The sequence below is a fragment of the Dipodomys spectabilis genome, unplaced genomic scaffold (genome assembly GCF_019054845.1).
Source record: "Dipodomys spectabilis isolate Male_0828 unplaced genomic scaffold, ASM1905484v1 ptg000153l, whole genome shotgun sequence".
NCBI lineage: Eukaryota > Metazoa > Chordata > Mammalia > Rodentia > Heteromyidae > Dipodomys > Dipodomys spectabilis.
Window position 1 is genome coordinate 660,882 of NW_024870830.1, and position 16,750 is coordinate 677,631.

Sequence of the window (16,750 nt, forward strand, 5' to 3'; positions counted from 1 at the left end):
TTTTTTTCTGTGGTTTTGTTTCCATTCTCATCTCTGAGTTCATTTATTAGGGTGTATTCTCTTCTTTTTCCGATAAGGTATGCTAAGTGTCTGTCAATTTTGTTAATTTTTTCTAAGAACCTACTCTTTGTTTTATTGATTCTTTCTATAGTTTTTTTTTTTTGGAATCTAATTCATTTAATTCTGATTTAATTTTGATTATTTCTTTCCGTCTACTGGATTGGGGTTAATCTTGCCACTCTTTTTCAAGGAGATTCAGATGTGTCATTAAATTGTTGGTTTCAAATCTCTCCAATTTGTTGATGTAGGAACTCATAGCTATAAACTTGCCTCTGACTCCTGCCTTTTCTGTGTCACAGAGAAGCTGGTGATTTGGTTGCTCATTATTGTTGAATATTATGAACATTTGAATTTCCTTTCTAATCTCTTCCATGACCCACTCTTGATTCAGCAGTGTGTTGTTCAGCCTCCATGTGTTACCGGATTTTCTTTGGGGGCTTTTGGTGTTGAGTTCTAATTTAATTCCCTTGTGGTCTGAGGCAATGCAGGGTATAAGTTCAATGTTTGTGAATTTGGACAAGTTTGCTTTGTGGCCTATAATGTGGTCTATTTTAGAGAATGTTCCATGTAGTGCTGAGAAATATGTGTATTCTGATTCTGCTTGGTGAAATATTCGGTAGATATCTGTTAAATCTAATTGATCCATGCGATTGTTTAGATCTGCGGTTTCTCTGTTGAGTTTTTGCCGAGTTGATCTATCTAGTGGGGAGAGTGGTGTGTTAAAATCCCCAACAATTAATATCTTTGGTTCTATGTGGGATTTGAGGCTAAGTAGTGTTTCTTGGATAAATTTGGGTGCTCCATTGTTTGGGGAATAAATATTTAGAATTGTAATATCCTCCTGAAGGAGAGATTCCCTTATTAGTATGTAGCGACTTTCTTTATCTCTTCTCACGAATTTTAATTTGAAGTCTATTTTATCTGATATTAGGATTGCAACTCTTGCCTGTTCATGGGGGCCGTTTGTTTGGTAGATTTTGTTCCAGCCTTTAACATTGAAAATGTGTTTGTTTTTAATGGGCAAGATGTGTCTTCTGAAGGCAGCAGATAGAAAGATCTTGCTTTTTAATCCAACTAGACAGTCTATGTCACTTAATTGGAGAGTTAAGTAACTTAATGTTGATAGATAGGACTGAGAGGTATTTGGGAGTTCCTGCCATATAATCCACCTTCTTGGGGGCTGCAGCTACGGGGTTGCTCCTATGGTTCCTGGATTCTTAGTTTGGGTGCAGTTTCTTGGTCTTTATTGTGGTCTTGTTGGTTTTCTATCTGTAGAACATCTTTAAGTATCTTTTGTAGGGCTGGTTTGGTGGCGAAATATTGTTTGCTTTTCTTTGCTATAGAAGGTTTTTTATTTGGCCTTCAGTTATGAAGGAGATTTCAGCTGGTACAGTATTCTTGTTGATAGTTGTTTGTATTTGGGGCATGGCGTACATCATTCCAGGCTCTTCTTGCTTTGATTGTCTCTGCTGAGAAATCTGAGTTGATTCTAATTGGTTTTAATTTATAGGTGGTTAATCTTTACTCCTTGACAGTTTTAAGTATCTTTTCCTTGGTCTGAATTTATCCTGTGTGGATTACAATGTGATGGTAGGATGTCCTATTCTCGTCTGGTCCATTGGGAGTTCTAAAAGCTTTTTGTACTTGAATAGGCCTATATTTTTGCATGTTTGGGAAGTTCTCTGCTAGGATGCTGTGAAACAAATTTCCTAGACCATTAACTTCTGTTTCTAGGTGCTCCTCTCCATCCATTATCCTCAGATTAGGCCTTCTGATAGTGTCTTCCAAGTGTTGAATAGATCTGTCATATTTCTTGGACTTTTCTTGGATGGTTGTGTGTTCTTTCTCTAAAATTTCTAGGCTGTCTTCAATACCCGAGATTCGATCTTCTGCATGGTCTAACCTGCTGTCAAGACTTTCTACTTTGCTTTTTATTTCTTTTCCTTCTAATTGGTCTTCTTTGATGGCTTCAAATTCTTTGTGGAAGCTTTGTTTTAGATCTTGTATGAACTTCTTTACTTCCTTAATTTGGTGTTCAGTGTTTATTCTCAAATCACTTAGTTGATTGGATATGGTTTCCTTGGACTCCCATGCCTTCTCTTGGATTCCTTTCAGCATTCCCTTTGTGGTCTCCCTGACTTCCTTCAGCTGTTTGTCAATGAATCCCATGAATGCCTTTAGTGATCTTTGTGTATTCTCATCCTGCTCTCTCAATTCCTGTATTACTCTTTGCTTAGCTTCCTCCCATTCATACCATTCTTGTAGTTTTCTTTGAGTGTTGTCAGTCTGTTCATGCCATTCCTGCCTTTCTCTTTGAGTATTCTCAAGCTGGTCACTCAAATCCTGTATCAGTTTTTGAGTAGCTTCCTCATGCTCATGATATTCCTGTATTAATCTTTGGTTTGCCTTCTCTCTCTCCCTATCACACTCATACAGAGTCCTTAGTAGGTTTTTAATCTTTTCCTGTATTGACTTTTGGTTTGCTTCCTCTCTTTCCCTATCACACTCATACAGAGTCCTTTCTATGTTTTCAAACTTTTCATTTATCATGTTTGCCAGCATTGTTTGTATAGCTAATTGGGAACTCTCTTCTGGATTATTCATTATCTCTTCTGGTCCCTGATTATCATGAGCGGGAGTTGAGATACCCAGACTTGCCATTTTTCTTGTGTTTTTCCGGCTTACCCTAACCATTTGGGATTAAAGTTACACCAGTTTTGTGCTAGAACACTATCTTAAAGCAAGTATCAACCAAAGTCTGTATTTGCACAGCCAAAAGTCTGCAGATACAATCTAGTTCAACAGATATATCTATTCAACATCAAACAGCTATATATTAATGGGCTAAAAACTGCAAAGAAGAATTTGGCATACCAGAAATTATGAGGTTTAGGGAGAGATGTGGGTAAAAATAGGAATAGAGAGATGTGGGAAGTCACAGGTAGAGTTAACCTAACTAAGTCCTAATCTCAAAGGAGGAAATAGGTTGGATAGGATGAAAGTAGAGAGAGAGAAAAAAAGAAGAAAGAGAAAGGGGAAAAAAGAGACAAGAAAAAATAGAAAAGTAAAAATTAAACATTGCAATGGTTCAAAAATATGCAGTTCTGAAAACGAAATATTTTGAGAAGAACGTGGATATAATGAGAGAAGGGAAGGATATAAAGGTGATGTGAAAATCTTAAAAATAAAGATACTTAAAATATTATATAGGTATAAAGAGGTAGTACTGCTATTAAGGAATTTAAGTATAAGATGTTTTGAATTGAGTAATAAATTTGTGGATTAATGTGTACACAGTGGGGGATAAGGTCTAATAATCGACTACGGGTATATCTGAGGATGTGCAGATCAGCAATTAAGTCACACAAAGAAGAACGAAAGAGAGGAAAAGGTGAAAAAAATGATAAAGAAAGAAAAAAGATCAGAAGTTCAATAGAGGTAAACAAAAAAGAAAAAAAGTAAAAAGAAAAAATTAAGAAAAAAAAGAAAGAAGTACGCTCAAACACATATACCCCTAAAATAAAAATTATAAGAAGAAAAAAAAGTTACTAGAAGACATTTTTTTTCAAAAGGGGTAAAAATTAAAAATTTTAAAAAAAATTTAGAAAAAAAATTTATGAAAGGTACAAAAAAAAGAAAAAGAAAAGTTCTTTGATTTTTTTTTTAGAGGGGTTGGAAGATCCTGTATCTCCCTTGTGTTCTTAATCAGCCTCTTGTTGGAGTCTTGAGTCTGCTTGCGGTAATTGATTTTCCTGTGGCTTGGTTGGTTTTTTAAGTCAGTTTGTTTGAGCAGGCAGAAAAATGCTCTGATTTACCCAGGAATTTGTGATCCTCCTCCCAAGCTAGTTCAATGGGAGGGAGGTCTGCTTTGAGTATCACAAAAGAGAGAGATGGATGTTTCCTCAAGTTTGGAGATGCTGTGATGAGGATAGTTTCTGGGTAGAGTTGAGGCCTTTCAACAAACAGTAGCTTTCCCCTGAGGGGCTAGATTGTGAGAGACTCAAAGAGCCCAGCCTGGAGCCACTCTCAGGGTTTATGTTTACTGAATTTCAATTGGTTGTCCAGGCTGCTAAAGGGAGGGGCAGCCTCTGGCTCTGATTACCCAGTGAAGAAAGCCACTCCTTGGCCTGGCAGCCTGAGCTGGGTGACTTTTCCCTGGGTGGAGCTGAGACTGGCAGGTCAGTTTAGGTTCTTGTGACCTGCTAAATGACTCTAATCTTCTTCCAAGGCCTGAGTTGGATTTAGCAGCTCAGCCGAGCTTTGTCAGTATCAAAGATGGAGATCTCTGGTAGTGGGGTGGAGGGGTGGCCTTCCTTCCTCTGCTCCCTGAGAAGGAATGAGGACATTAGGCTTCTACTCACTCTGAGTCTTGGTTCCTGGGTCATTTCTGGTCTGTGAACTGCAGGATGAAGATGTCTCCTCCTTGTCGGTTCTTGCTGGTGTTAAGGAGAATCCGCTCGCCCGCCACATCTGGCTCTTTCATCCTGAAATTTCTGTGTTGCAGGTATGGCAGCTAAGGTCACCGCTGCCACTGCTGCTGCCTCAGTGGCGGCTGCTGGCAAGCGGTCAGATCTGTCTCCATGCCTGGATTTTCCCTCTTTGGCCTAACTCTCTGTCCTGTGATGGCACACTTGGTGTGATTCTCTGGCTTAGGACTGTTCACTGGAACTCTAAAACTGCTTTCTATGCAAGAGCTTGTTTAGCCTCCAGCTTCTCCTTCGCCATCTTCCCGGAACTCCCCCCCATTACCTTGTTTTTCATGCCTGTGAAAAACTTCAACTCTACTTTCCATAGGATAGCTTTGTTTTCACTACATGTAGTTACTTATTGATAATCAAAGAAAAAGTTTGTGTGTCAAAGAAAAAAATAATTTTAGGTCACAAGTTAAAGTATCTTATCCGTTCCAATGATTCCTATGAGATAAAATTTATAATTGTAGTAAAAGTGAAAAGGAATTCCTAGATCTGTTGTTTTGTCATTTAGAATGGCAAAGAATAATATCACGTCACACTTATAGTTCTTAAAGAATGCAAGGGAAACTGTTGGTCCCTATCATCTTCCCACAAAACCAGTGGAACCTGAAGGATAATAGTAGAACAGCAGAAATTATAAGTAGCAGACATGGAGCATGAAAGAGAAAGGGAGAAAATGAGAGAGAGTGAAAGAGAGAGAGAGATATCATAATACTGAAAGTGCATAACAGATAAACAAGATCTGTATGAGAATATTCATTCTGCTATCTTTAAACTGTACATGTACATTTGAAGGTATTTGATGTATGATAACCCATCAACATAAAATATAAAATGATTTTGATAAAAATAAAAATGACTCAGAAGAAATTATAAATGCAAAAGCAATCTTCACATCAGCAAACTCTCAGAGATATTTCATGACTTTGAGAAGGATTAAGTGGCTGAAGTTAGTATAAATTTAGAAGTATGCCAATTCACAAAAAATATAAAAAGATATACATATATTTCATTATATATCCCAAAGCAGAAAGCAAATGTTGTTTAGATGATTTTTTAAATCACAATGCCTCAGGAGCTGGGAAGGCGGCTCAGTAGAGAGTGCTTGCATGCATGAGGCCCTGGGTTTGATTCCTCAGCAACACTTAAGTAGAAAAAGACAGAAGTGATGATGTGGCTCAAGTGATAGTGCTAGCCTTGAGCTGAGGGACAGCACCTAGGCCCCAGAGTTCAACCCCCATAAACAACAAAATCAAAATAAAAAAACAAAACAAAACATAGCCTCTCACTTTTGTGGCCTCAACTCTGTAATACCGTTGCTTCAGCCTAGGGCTAAAATTTTAGGTGTGGACATTTATCATCCCTCCTGATTCAGACTGTACTTGATAATTTTTTTAATAAATATTTTGTTCTTATTTTCCTCTTTGTAAATTCACGAGGAACTATGAAAAAAAGGCTTGGCCATCCCAGTAACCTTCTCAAAGTACCCCTTGATGTTGACTTACAAAAAGTTGTGTTATATTACAACAAGGGAAACAATGCTACAAATAAGAAAACCAGTAATTAAATATTATTAATTAATTAAATAAAAAACAATTACCAGTGTTTTAAGTATTTGAAGTGTACTACAAATTAGATTTTTCTATTTTCTCATATTCCTGTACATTTAACACTGGCTAAGGTTTTGATGTTGAACAAGAGTTTTATAGGCTATGAATAGTCTTTAAATTTGTCCACTAAGATTACTTTTTATGAATCATCTCATCTATCTTTATTATATGGCTTATATCATCATTTGTTCCTCACTAACTTATAAAGTAATGTAAGGAAGCCCTAAAGTTTTAACAGAAACTGTGTAGTTTACAAAGTCTTAACTCTTCACTCTGCTTCTTTACACAAAAACTTTGCAACTTCTCATTAGTAATGTTTCTATAAACTCTGAAATGAACATACTCAGTAGCATATATCTGCTACCATAAGTCTTAAATACTTTATAGAAAAGTCTTATGACCTGCCAAACCGTCCTAATTTTGGCATATATGAGCAAATTCTCAAATTTAAATACATTTAAAACATTAAAACTTTTAACAAACCTTAACAATTGCTTCAGTGTTCATTATGACAAGTGCCTTATATAGAATAATTGAATTCCTCCTCCCACACATCTCAAACAGCAATTATCTGGAATTATTTCATTTTTGACATGTCAATCTTGACTTTATTCTCAAATGTGTGCTTATGTAAGACATACATGGTTCTAAAACTTCATGAAAATTCCTTTGAACTTACTTTTATGAATTATCTAGTTTAAGAAAATCAGTTGCACTTTATATATAAAAAATGTTTTGTGCTCAATTCTGCAGCACATAAAATAAAATTGGAACATTACAGAGAAGATTACCATGGTCCTGCAGAAGGTTGACATGCAAATTCGTGAAGTGCTCCAGATGCTGTAGAGGATATGGCCGCAAGGGAACCCTACTGCATTCTTGGTGGGAGTGTAAACTTTGGAAAGTATGGAGGGTCCTCAAAAAGACTCCATAAAAATATCCTCTATGACCCAGCAATCCCACTTTTGGGGATTTACCCAAATGATCACAAACAAGACCATACTAAAACTACCAGCACAACTATGTTTCCTGCAGCATTATTTACAATAGCTAAGATACGGAGCCCACCCCGATGGCCCTCAATAGATGAATGGATGAAGGAAATGTGGTATATATACACAATGGAATTCTATGCCTCCATCAGAAACAATATCATCCCCTAATTTGTTAGGAATTGGAAAGACTTAGGAAAAAATTCATTAAGTGAAATAAGCTAAATCCAAAGAAACATAGGTCCCATGGTTTCCATTAGTTTCAATAACTAATATATGTCTGGGATAATCAGAAAAGGTCAAAAGCTATGTGCATATGACCAGATAATATGATATTAAGGGAAATGAATCCCAGGATAGGGACACAAGTGGTTTTATCTTTCTTTCTATTGTTTCTAACTTACTTATAATGTGCAATGGGATATTTTTTGTTTCTTTGTATGTTCCTCTCCCACACTACAACCCCTGTTTTCACAATATTTGAAGTTGGTGCCCCTACATCCTATGTATATGTTTCTCTAATTTGGGGAGGAGAAGGGAAATAAAAAATGCTTAAATAGGGATACAGGTTGACCCATTGTAACAATGATATGCACAAGACATTCTGTTGAAAAATGAACTTTACAATTTATGCAGGGGGAGGGGGAGGGGAGTGTTTATGTGGAGGTGGGAGGGCAGGCATGATGGGGGGAAAATAAAGGAGGAGGTAACAATGCTTGTTAGTAATTGTACTCATTATTTGCTCATGTAAATATGACCCCTCTGTACAGTATAAAACGTATAAAATTTTCCGAGATGGAAGGGTTATTTCCTCTATTTTACTGATATAATATCATTAACAAAGAAATTAATGCAGAACACTGACTTGATGTTATTTTGAATACATGTGTGGGTTTGGGTGTAGGTGTGTGCGTGCACACCCACACTTGCACACACACCCATGCTTGTGTATTAGCATGCTCAGAGTTTGAAATCAGTGCTTCAAGGTGTTGCTAGGCCTTTTCTCTCTAGATTGGTGAGCACTATATGAGCTACATCTCCATTCCTGGCTCTTTTGCTAGTTCATTATAAGTTTTGAAAAATAATTTCATGAATTTATTTTGCCCTGATTGCCTTCCACCTGTTATCCATAGATATCAGGCTACTGAGTAGATGTCTACAGTAGATAGGATTACAGGTGTTACCAGCCAACACAAGGCTTTCAGAATAATTTTAAAAGTAGGAGAAAATTTACTTCTGGGGGGGGGGTTATTATCTCCTACTTTTAAAGCATTTTGGAGTGAATATATGTGTATTTATTTCTTTTTGGGGTTCTTAAAAGACAGTAAGTGAAGCTATTTAAAATTTTAGTTCTTTTTTAAAAAGGCTATTGGAGCTGTTTGACAGAAGAAAGTTGACTATCTTTGGACCTCAATTTATAAGCTCAGCTCTGTGCAGGATAACCCAATGTCACCAACATAGTCTGTGTTGAACATAAACTGTAACAGAAAACGATCACCATGGGCAGTAATTGTTATGCTATTTTTTCTTGGACAACATAAATATTGAATTGAGAGTGTAAGAGAATGGAGATTTTACCTACCTTTATTGTATTCCTGAAAGACTTTTGGAAACATTAACTTATTTCCTTGCTCACTGTATGTCTTTGGACCATGCACTTAGTACCTTTAATCTGTATGTCTTTGGACCATGCACTTAGTACCTTTAATTACAATTTTTCCCAACACTAAAATGATAATAACATTAGCATTATAGCAAATGTTATCTTAAGAACTGAGAGAAATAAAACTTGTGAAATACTTAACATAAACTTCTATGAATGAGCTTTGAGTTTAGCCAGCAGTTTTTTAAATACCATTACAGGTAGTGAGCAAACAGAAGTAATGATATCTATTGACCATGCTCTGTTCCCAAGGAAGCCAGTTGGATAACTTCTCATGCTATAAATCAAACTGGTTATCTTATGTCTTGGTAGTGTAAAAATATCAGGGACAGAATAATGAAGGACTGTTGTAGACTGAGGTGAAGACCATATGAAAATGTGCAAAACTGATAAAACGTAAAAATATCTGAGCAGTACATTGTGTTTTACGTCATTTAAGTTACATTGCAAAAATGGGGAATACCTAGAAGAATGAATTCTCTTTTTGATATTATATCATAGGTCCTTAGGAGGATGAACTCTTTCCTCATCCTTGTAGAGGCAATATCAAATGAGAGAAACTAGTTTTTTGTTTCCTTCTTTACATTTATTCTTCAATTTTTTGAAATCTGAACTACATGAGACTGAAAGAATCTAAGGGAAATTAGACATGCAGGCTTTGGAAGAACAATCATAAAATAAATAAAATACATGTAGTCTTATAAAAAGTCTAACTAAATTGAGATATATAGTCTCAAGTGTCAACAGAAAATGATTTAAGCAATATCATGTTATTGAAAAATGAAAAATTATACTAATTGCTTAATTTTTTTCTTTCTACAACCTTGAATTATTGATTTTGTATAGAGAGATTAAAGATGAGATTAACAAGAAATGATTAAAAATGGACAAAAGTTCTGAATAGACATGTTTTCCAATAGCCTGAAAATCATCAGTGGCTTTACAAAATTATGTTTAATAACACTTCTATGCTGGCTTTATGCTTTCTGAACAGAAGTCATTAGAGAAATGCAATTCAAAATTAATATGATACTACTTCATAACTATTATACTCATTAAAAAATTAGAGGAACCTGGTGTGGTGGTAAAGACTTGTAATTCCAAGCATTTGAGAGATTGGAGTAAGGGGATTTGAGTTTAAGGCCAGTTTACGGTACTACACATAGTAAAAATCTGCCCTTTCTAAAACTCAGAAGGTAATAACGTTGGTGAGAGTGTAGAAAAAAAGGAAATTTTCTACACTCTGTCAAAATACAGGTTAGGATTCTCATTGTAGAAAGTAATATGCAGTTTTCTAAGAAATGCAAACTTGAAATATCATCTGATCCACCGATCATGTGATTATTTCTCTATGGGTAACTGATAAATATATCTGTAGTTCATTATTATTCACATTATTGACAACAACAGCCAAGATAAAAATCAAAGTTAAGTGTTCAAGTACAGACTAATAAAGCAACTGTGGTGCATGCACAAATATATTTTTCTGTTTCATACTTAAAATAGCAAGAGACTTCTCCCATTAGCCACAACTTACAATAACCTGAAAGATGTATTCAAATCAAGAAAAATATTGTCTTTTGATCTTTGTAAAACAACACACACACACACACACACACACACACACACACACACACACACACACACACACACACACATCAACCGCAAACATTTAGAGAGAATTTTTTTAAAAGTAAAGAAAAGTGGAATTGCTGGGGCATTTAGGTCACAGTGTAAAAGATAGTAGATATACAGAATGACAAAGTATAGAGTTGTAATGTACAACATGAGGATACAGGGGACAACACTGGCCATACATAGGAATGAAGATAAGTAAGTAGGAGTTGTTCTTCCTCGTAGGGGTTGCTCTTTCAGTTGTTCTTCCTTCAGTAATGGATAAGATGAACATAATTCTTTAAGTATAACTGCCTGTTTCCCCATTTGTCAGGAAATGAAAAGACTTGAAAAAAATTATCTAGGCACAAAGAAACATAGGTCCCATGGTTTCCCTTATTTATAATAACTAGTATATATCTGAGACAAGCAGAAATGATCAGATAACTTGATTTTAGGCGAAAAGTACTCCAAGATAAGAACTCGGATTTTTAATCTTTCTTGCTATTGTTTCTAACATATTTATAAGATCTTTCTTTGTTGCTTTGTATGTCCCTCCATCACGGTATATCCCCTGTTTGCACTGTGTTTGATGTAGGTATAATTTGTGGAGGGGAAGGAAAAAAATTGTTTAAATAGGGATATAGGTGGACCCATTGCAACAATGAGATATACAAGAAGTTATGTCAAAAAACGAACTTTACAGCTTTGGCACAGGGCAGGGGGATTGATCGGAAGGGATGGCAAGGGGAAACAAAGGAGGAATCAACAACGCTTGATAAGAAATGTACTCATTATCTTGCCCATATAATTGTAACCCCTCTGTACGGTAGCTAAATAAAAAAATATTAAGAAGATACATTATATTACACCTGATACAGTGACTACATACTTCACTTATTGGTTAAATAAATGTTAGGCCTCCTCAAAAAAGGAAATAATAACAAACAATATAGCAATAATGTATGCTCAACATGGAACAAAATGTCAAATTAAAATACATGAAAGTTTCCTTGATGTAAACTAATTATTACGAATAAGAGAAACCTTGAGACATCTGTTCCTTTAAGTCTGGCTAACTTCAGTTAATATGATTTGTTCCAAGATCTTCCATTTCCTTACAGATGAGGTGGTATCATTGTTTCTGATGGAAGCATAGTATTCCATGTATGTGTATTGGTGTATGTGTTTGTGTGTGTGTCACATTTTCTTGATCCATTCATCTACTTAGAGGCATATGAGTTGATTCCATATCTTAGCTATGGTAAATAATACTGTAATAAACATAATTGTGCTGGTAGCTTCAGTGTGGTCTTGTTTGTGGTCACATGGTTAAATGCCCAGATGTGGGATTATTGGGTAAAAAGTGAGACATTATTGTGCATATCACGGATAATCTTATTAGATGAGCAGAATAACTCAATAGCTATGTACATATGACCGTATAATGTGATTCCAAATGAAATGAACTCCAAGACATATTCTTTGTTGTTGTTGTTCTTAATGTACTATGTGATTTCTTTCCATCCTTTTGTGTTTTCCCCACCAATAGTTTATCCCCTGTAGTCATTGTATTTGATTTTGATACCCTAGGTATTAAAACTAGGGAACTAGGGAAAGGAAAGGAAAAAAATAAAATGGTGAGACAAAGGACAAAGGGGGAACCTATGCAACAATGGTACTCACAAGACAATATGTTGGAAATGAACTTGGAGGGTTTGTTGGGAATGAAGAGGGAGAGACATTGGAGAAGGGGTAAAAAGTTAGAAAAGAAATTAATTGATTACCTTACTTATGTAACTATAACCCCTCTTTACATTACCTTGACGATAAAATTTAAATAAAAATAAAATATATGAGAGCAGCAATACAGGAGATGGGAGTGGGGGAAGTACTGTAGTAGAGTAGAGTAGAACAGCTGTGGAGAGCAGTAATTTGACTTTGCCATAGGAAGTAATAAACTAGCATACAGATTTACAGCCTAATGTCAGTCACTGAAAAGAGAAAACAAAATTCACAATCAGCAAACCAATATAAAAGAAAACTAAAAAATTAAGGTGAAGAGATGACTTTGACCAACAATAACAAATGACACAATTAGAAAACAAAACAAATAAGCTGATAAGTATAAAAAATATTACCCAAAATTCTATTAAATGTTGTTTACATCACAATTTGTTAGAAATATAATTCAAATCAGAGTTTAATAGTGTATCATTTTAATAGTAGGTTACTTATTATTGATTTCTTAATATTCAATGTTAAATATATAATTTTAATTTCAGCACCTATAGAAAAGAAGAAAGTGAAACTAATTTTAAAAATATATTTTATGAATTGTAAAATTGACAAGCATTAGGATTTTACCAAATAATATATCATTATTGTTTCATTTCTGTGAATTAATATAATAATTCAAAGTATATTCTACACTTATCAATCATTTTAACATCAAATAATAAATTATTGCACATGACTCTTGGTATTAGGTGGAACGGTTCAGAATTGTGGTAAAAATTCACCACTCTTTACATGAGGGTATGTCTCCTCTCATCTAGCTTATATTCTAGAAATTTGATTTCTACATGCATGTTAAATTCTTGTCTAGGTGAGAGCTATACAATTATTTGCACTTATAGACACGAGGATTATTTCAGATGATACTTAAGAGTCATATTCATTAATTAAATTTTATTATTTTGTACCAAATAAAGATTTATACAGAGACTGAATTTCTGAGTAGATGATGGTGTATCTGTGCCAGATTATACGTATTAAGGCTTATTTTATATTTCTGACATTGTTTCTAAAGTTGGATTTAATTTTCCATAAGAGAATAAGTGTATTATATAGGATATATCAAAGTAAACTTAATGTTTATTCCATTAATCCTTTGCCACTTGTCTAATCCCAATATAAATTATCCATGTCTTTGAAGTAATGAAAATAACAACAGATATAAGCCAGATAAATCCGTCTGTGGAGGACAAGTATTTTCACCTTTATTTTGATAGTTGATCCTCTTTTACATTACAGAATATTCTTGGGGAAATGTGCTCCAGGCTGGCCACAACAGCAGAATATTATGGGTTGATCTATCATAAGAGAAGGAAGAAAGGGGAACCTTCTTTCCCAAATTTTGTTCCCAGGGATGTGATCTGTTTTATGGTGGTGAGTTGGAAATGAACATTTTTCACAGTCAACCTTGAAAAGCCATCTTGATTGACCATTTCTGTAAGTGCTTACAGAGGATTACTCCTGGATTTCCAAGGATGCCAGATTGTCTCATTTTGGCACAATTAAAACAGGAGTTTCGTCAGCTGTTTTTGTATGTTTAAGATAAAAACCCATTGACTCTAGGCCAGTGGATCACTGGAGCCCAGAGAAGATAATACATCAAAGAGTAATCCTAGACCTCTAAAAACAAAACAAACAAACAAAAAACTCCAGTAAGCACTGCCAGTCAAGGCTGCTATCACAGCTTACATGAAGTCAGGCAAAAAACAGAAGGTGAGAGTAATTTAGCGGATAAATAAGATATTTTTGGAGGCAGACTGAAATGAGACTCCAGAGAGAGGGTCAGAAAGACTGATCAGAGAGATTAATATTGGTCACACAAAGATTGGAAAATATTATTCCTTGTAGAACACATAATACATAGAAGTCCTGTGCATGTAAGAACAAGACAGCAGACCACATTCCAGAAATTCACATTTTCTTAGACATCAGCTTAATGAATTTTCAATGGAAATCTTTGAATTCTTAAATATTTGACCACATGTGGGAGAAGGTCAATTGCTGAAGAAACAAATATCATCACTCTGTTAGAGGTCCAATATCATATTAGGAAGTAATAAAGCACAGATTTGTAATAAAAAGAGAAAACAATTATTCCAAATGAGGGTTTTATTTGTTTTGATGTAAATATTCTTGATTTAGGTGCTAGCAATTACCATACAATTGAACCAGTCCCACAGCTGAGTTGATATTGACTGCAGTGTTCTCACATGAAGGAAAAGAGAAAATTTACAAATGTCTGATGAAATGAGTCAAGGATGAAGTGTTCTAATAGTGATATCTGGGGTTTACACACAGGTGAAGAGGTAGATTTTCTTTCATAAAAGTCCCCCATTTTTAGCCTGGTGCCAGTGGCTCACAGCTGTAATCCTAGCTACTAAGGAAGCTGAGATCTGAGGACTGCTGTTCAAAGCCAGCCTGGTCTGGAAAGTCCATCAGACTCTTAACTCCATTTAACCACCAGAAAAACAGAAATGGCACTGTGGCTCAAGAGGTAAAGCCCTTACCTTGAGTTGAAGAGCTCAGGGACAGTGCCCAAGCCCAGATTTCAAGACCATAAAACAACAACAAAAAAAATCTCCCTTTCCTTGGACTGCTTACATCTTTTCCTAACATTCAATAAAGAAGCCATTTTATCACCCACTACATTTAAGTCCTATCCTAGCTGCTGCAAATAGAATGATTTGGTATCTTATCTCAAAAGATTCATATTTAGGGCTGGGAAGGTGGTTCAGTGGCAGAGGGCTTACTTTATATGCATGAGGCCCTGGGTTTTAATACTCAGCACCACATAAGTAAAAAGAAAAAAGCTGGAAGTGGCGCTGTGGTTCAAGTAGTAGAGCGCTAGCCTTGAGCTGAAGAGCTGAGGGACAGCGCTCAGGCCCAGAGTTCAGGCCCCATGACCAGACTCTCCCCGACCCCCCAAAAAAAGAAAGTTCCTATTTGGGGAAAAAATACCAGCAGTGGTAACTTGTTTTCCAGTCCTTGAACTCTGGGTTGGGGCCCTGAACATAGATATGCTGGTAGCTTTCATGTGAGCTTGCTTGTTATTTATTGGATTACTGCCCAAGACAGGAATTACTGGGACTTAAGGGAGATCTATATTTAGTCTTTTGAGGCACGTCCGTACTGCATTCCTGAGTGGTTGAACAAGTTTAATTTCCCATTTGGCTACACCCCTATCAGCATTCGCTCTTGTCAGTTTTCTTGATAATGGCCATTCTATCTGGAGCGTGGTAGAATCTGTCATGTACTTGTAGATTTGTAGGCACCTACTAGCTACCGTAAATGAATGAATCTATGAAAATTATATTGCTCTGAGTGTGCATACCTTTCTTTTAGTATAATTTTCCCAAGCCTTTCATTTTCCTTAAGACTGGTGAAATGTCATCCTTTCTGATGGGTGAATACAATTCCAGTGTGTGTGTGTGTGTGTGTGTGTGTGTGTGTGTGTGTGTGTGTGTGTGTGTGTGTGTGTGTGTGTAAAATGACTATAGGCCCATGAGTTCATTTCTAAGCCTTTGGTTTCACATGTAATTTTGTAATTTCTTATTACATTCAGATTGCTTTCTCGAATGCATTGAATAATATTGTTGGGATTTTGATGGGTATTACATTGTCAATTGTTTGGGGGCAGTACTGCAGTTTTCACAATGTTTATTCTTCCAACTAGTAGCATTGAAAGACTTTCCATTTCCTTGAATCTCCTTAAATTTCCTATTTTAGTGCTTTAAAGTTTTCACAGCAGAGGTCTTTCAAATTTTTAGTTAAATTTATTAATTCCTAGTTTTGTTGTTGTTTTGTTTTGTATAGATTTGATTTGATTTTGAGGCTAATACATTTGAGGTTGATTTTGGATTTCAGCGTGGATCTTCCCATTGTTGGTAACACAGAAAAACAACTTATTCTTGTGGGTTTTATACCCTGCTACATTGCTGAAGGTTAGCATCACCTTTACTAACGTGGGGGAGTAAGCTATAGTGTCCTTTAAATACAGGATCATTTCATCTATAAAAAGGGAGAGTTTTACCTCTTCCCTATTTGGATCCCTTTTATGTTTTTCTCTTGCCTATTGCTCTTGCTAGAAGTCCACTCCTATATTGAAGAACAGTAGAGAGAGTGGACATCCTTTTCTCATTCCTGATTTTAATGTCTTCATGCTTCCACCATTAGGTACATGCTTATTATCTCTTTGTCATATACATACTTTGTATTATATTTAAGAAAGTTACATGCATTCCTAGCTTCTCAGACCTTTAATCATAAAGTTGTATTGGAGCTTGTTAAAAGCTATTTCTACATCCATAGAAATTATCATGTGGTTCTTTTCCCTGCTTCTACTGATGGTGTGTATTATGTTTATTGCCAAGTATATTGAATCCAATAGGATGAATACTGTTTGATCATAGCATATGATTTTTTTGTTAGTTGCTGAAATTGGCTGGTGAGAAATTTATTGAGAAGTTTGCATCAATGCTTATCAAGGAGTTGGGTTCATAGTTCTCTTTCTTTGATGAGTCCCTATTGATTTGGGAAAGAGTC

General features: G+C 35.5%; 1 non-coding gene across 1 annotated transcript; it reads left to right on the forward strand.

Annotated features, from left to right (window-relative positions):
- Positions 1–6,879: 6,879 nt before the first annotated feature.
- On the forward strand, positions 6,880–6,985 carry LOC122118481. Its single transcript, XR_006149376.1, has one exon. It is a non-coding gene; the product is annotated as a U6 spliceosomal RNA (small nuclear RNA).
- The last annotated feature ends 9,765 nt before the right edge of the window (positions 6,986–16,750 follow it).